The following is a 5,135-nucleotide window of genomic DNA, read 5'->3' as shown; positions in this document are numbered from 1 at the left end:
TGAAAGGATTTATTTTCTCTTCCATGTCTCTGCACCTATGATTTTGTTCCCAACCAGGTTCCTAAAACAATATTTTAAAAATAAATGAAATCCCAAGCCGTTCCCTTTGCTTTGTTTGGGGGGAGCTAGAGCTGGAGACAGCAAGCTTCACAAAAACCAGATCCAGTGATGAGAACAGTAACCATCTGACATCGGCCTTCTAGTGGGCTCAGCTCTTCGAGACATTACGGTGAGTGATGGTGATAAGAGAAACCATGTGGGCTTGTTAACTTAGGCACAGGCAGGAATGATAGGAATTCACCAGGCTTCCATTTAATGATCAGAGGACAGAAGCCTCAATTAAAGCGATATCATTCTAGATTTTCCCCAGCCTCGATTTTGATACAACCCCCACAACTCTTGCTCACCTAGAAGGATTGGCATTTACTTGTGAAGTGCTTAGGATCTACCCCTCCCCCGGGAATTTGGCGTGGGAAAATAAGGCGACCCGGAGAATTAAACGAACAGCGTCCTTTCTCATTAAAATACAGATGCCATTCAATTCCCCCCTCTTTTTTCTAAAACACACACACACACACACACACACAAAAGAAGCAAACAAAAGGCTATCATCTCTTAAAATCTCAAAATGCATTTAGAAATAGGTTAACGTTTTCCCTCACCCCACCCCTTCCTAGCGTTTCAAGAGTCTGGGAAATTATCGAAAGTGCTCAGGTCCCGGAAAAATCATAATTTGCATTATCCAGTTGCATTTTGATCTCCCTCTTTTATTCAGATACAATGTAGTCAATGGCCCTTACGTAAGGGGGAGCCTTTGCGAATTTGCTTTTTAAGTAAGAATGCATAATCCCATGACGATTATTGCTTCCTTTCTCGAGACCAGGAGGCTGAGAGAGAAAAGATCTAACCACACCTCTCCGGCACAGCAACAGATAACTCCTTCTAGTTTCTGACGCCCCCTCCCTATTTGCAAGGGGTTGCACTGCATATATACTTTTTAGAAAGCGAGGCAAGCGGGGGAGGGGGTGGAATGCTGATTACATCATGAGAAACTGCCTGCAAGATTCTTCTTCACGCAGAAGTTCCAACTTCCTGATGTTGCTCTTATCCAATCCATGCAAAGACAGGGGAAGCAGATCGAATATAGCATTTCTCACAGGGAGAGGGGAAACGTGCAGCCCCTGCACACACGCTCACGAAGCGGGGGAGGGGGGGAGAGAGAGAGAAAAGAAGCGAAAAAATTAAGATTTCACGCGTTAAATACTGGGTTGGAGACAGGGACCGAGAGAAACTCGGTTGGCACGATGCTTTGAAACACTGAAGGCTGGGAGGAAATGCGCGCGCCGCGGTGTGGTAGGCAACCTCAGAAATACACACCGCCTGTAGCCCGTTCAAGGTACAAGGCAGCCGATAGACAAGATCTAACCAAACACTGCTGTTCCTGAACAGTGTCCGCTTCTTTTACGCGTTGAGAGAGTGGGAGGGGCGCAAGGTTCCCCGATCCCTATCTTGTGGATCTAGATCATCAGTACTCCTCTCGCAGTTTGATGCCTCGTGGCTGTTGAGCCCACCTAAGCTGACCTAGGAGCAAGCCCCGTTAGGCACAGGTGCTTACTTCCCAGTAAACAGGCTGGTGTGTGCGAAAGAGCTGCTCAGCGTGCCTCCTCGGCGAGGGAAGCAAGAGTAGCCCTAGGTTTAGCCTGCTGGAAGGTGGAGGAATTGGCGTGGACGATCGCCCCCAGTCGGGTTGGTATCCGAGTCAGTCCTCCTGAATTCGGGATCCCTGTCCCTTCTGTACCTTTTACTCTGAAGGAGACCCCCGTCTGCAGCTAATATTTATTGAGGGGGTCGGGTATTGACAGAACGAAAAGCTCTCTCCCCCAGCCCTCGTCACCACCACGAGGTATAGAAACGCTGAAATCACTCATCGTTTACCTCTGTGTGTGTGTGTGTGGGGGGGGGTGTTTTAAACCGGGGATGAAAAATGAACTACGCGCGTGCTTTAGGAGCCCCATGTGAAATCGAACGTGAGCTCTGAAGGAGCTGCATATTTTTTTATGGAAAGATTTAACAATGGAAAACATTGAGCAGAGGTGAGGGTGGGAGGAGAAAAGCGGGGGGAGACGCCTTTAAAGTTGCCCATCAGGTATCTAGCTCAAGGTGAGGTTCCACCTACACATGTGGGAAGTGGTTTGTTTAATTTATTGCATTCTTACAAACAAAAGAAGGTTGGTTCCCGTCGCTGGGGATCGAGGCAAAAGTACGCGCCTTCAAGTAGCAGAGATCACTGGACCGTCATGGGGAAATGGTATTTGCTGGCTGCTCTTTCTCCTGAAGTAGAAAAATAGCCCAAGAAGAAATCGGGGGAGGAGGGAGAGATAGCAAAGGAACCCCATTTTGGCATTCTCCCACGATTCTCTAACTACATAAGAGAATTAAAGGACAAATACCAATTCGTAAATTTCTGGAATAGAGGCAGCCACATAATTGGCCTCCGCATCGCGCAAGGACTGACACCCAGATGTTCCACTTTGGTCCCTGAACGAGCTTTAGAACTGCACGTGTGCACAGCGCTTGGCTCCGCCGTTTATAAAAAAGTCCACTGTGTCTCCGTTAAAGAAAAAGCATGCCTCGACCCATGTTTCTCTTTTGATCTTTAACAAAGAACAGGCAAGAAAGACAAATGCAACAGCGGAATGAGAGTTCCAGACAAGTTTCCTACCCTTTGGGGAAGGGAAGCTTTCACGTTTTTCAGTAGTTCTGGCACTTTTGACCAAATCCCTTTCGTCTTGTCAGAGAAATCAAACAAGTTCCTAGTTCAGATCTGCCTGATCCGCCTGGTAACAGATCTATTCCCCTATTGGTTTATGCTAATTCCAGTTTCCTCTTGTATTGGAGCCCAGTTGGGGAGGGGGGGAGTTCCCTCCAGGAATTAGAGCCAATTTTGTTTTAAGTGGGCGATCTCGCCCCTGCAATATTGCCACACGCAGCAGAAGCCGATCTTTCTGGGCAGGCGTCTCAGCTGGAGGGTGATGGTATAAGGGGGGCTCCGGAAAAGCTGTAGCTGATACTACTCCGTCTCATAAATTCAGGTCTCCTGCCACACCGATGCACATTTTTATGAATGAAGAAATAACATTGCTCTCACCGTGTTCCTTTTTCCAAAAAAAAAAAAAAGCACTGGAAAGGGGAACCGATTTTACAAAGCAAATATTGTTTGGAAGAGGGAAAGTGCACGTAGCTGGTTATTGACCGACTATTATTTACAAAAAGTAAATTAAGAAATAAAAATTGGAGCCGCAAACACTTGGATCAAGAGCAGAGGTAGCTTCCTTTCCTAATGTTAATGCTTTAAGGGGGAGGGACAGAGGTCAGGAATTATGCAGAGAGATATCCTTTATGTTTATATGTCAAGGCGTCTAGAATTTGCAGGGAGTTTATTTAACATTTCTAAAGGCGAGGCTGCGCTTTCCCTAGAATGCTAAAACAGAAATGCACAGAAATAACCCTTGGAAGTATCGTATAGATACATGCGTGCACACAACCCAAGCGTGGGGAAGGTCAGGCTGGGATCTAGGCATTTACGAGGGAGAAAGCCCCACCAGATAAAGTGGAACATACTGCTAATAGTAAAGGAGCAGAATCCGCCCTAGAACTTTGCTCCCACAGAGGCATAATCATAAGCAGCCTTGCCTGAGAACTGCATTTGTGCCCTTTTATTTCAGAGTCAACCTCACTGGGACTTGACATAGAAGTAAATAGGAGGAGGATTGGGCGCCACATGGGCAAAGGGCATAATATCATATACAAAGAAAGTAGCAACTCTCGAAGTGTGAACTGCGTTTGGAGGTTGACGATTTGCGAATTCAAATGAACACTTGGGCATCCGGGGTCTTTAAAGGCAGTTTTGCTGAGAGAAATATTAAGCATGGCATTTTTTGGACTTACCTAGAATTCCCACTCCCAGGGATTATTCCAAACCTTTTATTCCCTGAAACTAATAGGTGAAAGAGAAGAAAGTTTTATTAATTTTGCGTGTTTGAAACACTGGGGACCTGAACATATTGAACTCGAAGAGCTGAATCTTGCTCCACCACCGGCGTGCGAACCTACTTGCCACGTGCTTTCTAAAAAATGTTTGCGGAATGCATCCGCCTGTATAATTCATGGTAGAAGTAAAACCAGACCGTCCCATTGAAATGAATGAATGAGAACGTTCCCCTGGGTTTTTGCACGGGACCTGAATCTAGGGGGCAAAATGAGACCGCACTTCGTCTTCCTCTCTCGCGTCCAGAAACAGTAGCCACCATCTTGCTCAAACCACGCTTGGATTTTCACTGGGTAGTTGGTGCGTGGTGGGGGAATGAATGCCCCCCCCCTCCTGTCTCACCAAGCAAATGCCCTTGCTGGGGCCATAACGCTGCTTCGGGCCACCGCGGGCGAGATGCCCTCCTGCAAGGAGCAGAGTGACATCCTGGAGCTTGAGCGCAGCCTTGTGCAAGCTCAGTCCCCCGGCACCGCGGAGGGTTGCGCTGAGGAACAGGGTGGTCGCCTTCAACATTAGAGGAGAGCAAGCAGATACATAAGCGCAAAGCAAACATTCTGGATCGCCGGGAGTGCTAATCCACGGAGGGGGAAACTCTGACAACTACCGCCCTTTCATTCCGAACCTTTTCCTGAAAATGGCGGGGTTCTAATAAAAAAAGGAGGGGGAAAGGAAAAATCAGAACTTAGCTATCCAGGTCCTGGTGCTCCCGCGAAACCGGGGCGGTGGTGTGCCTTCCCTTGAAAAAAGGCACCCGGAGCCCGTCTTCCAGCCCATATTCTGCCCCAACATGCCTGTGTGTGGCCTAGCCTCATTCATCATTCGCCTCGCGGAGCCCTCTCCATTTTTAAGAAATTCTGCCTGATCGGGGAGGGGGGGGAGCAATTTGGGCTTCCCCCACCACTTCGCTCCTTCCCCCTAAAAAGAGAGCGAAAAGAAAAGAAAGCGAGTCCTTGTCCTCATTTGCATTTGCATTAAAATTTAGCCCTGCGTCTGTTCAGCTAAGCAAAGGGGAAGGACTTGAAGCCTATGGGATGGCTTTACGGCTCGGCCCCCTGCTTTTGGCTTCGCTCCTTCTCCCCCTCTTTTT

This window comes from Python bivittatus, unplaced genomic scaffold, assembly GCF_059951505.1.
Source record: "Python bivittatus isolate LINGU-HERP-01145 unplaced genomic scaffold, Pbiv_v1 ctg000480_np1212, whole genome shotgun sequence".
In the NCBI taxonomy this organism is placed as follows: Eukaryota; Metazoa; Chordata; class Lepidosauria; order Squamata; family Pythonidae; genus Python; species Python bivittatus.
The sequence above is the reverse complement of the archived record's forward strand: the minus strand, read 5'-3'. Positions refer to the sequence as shown.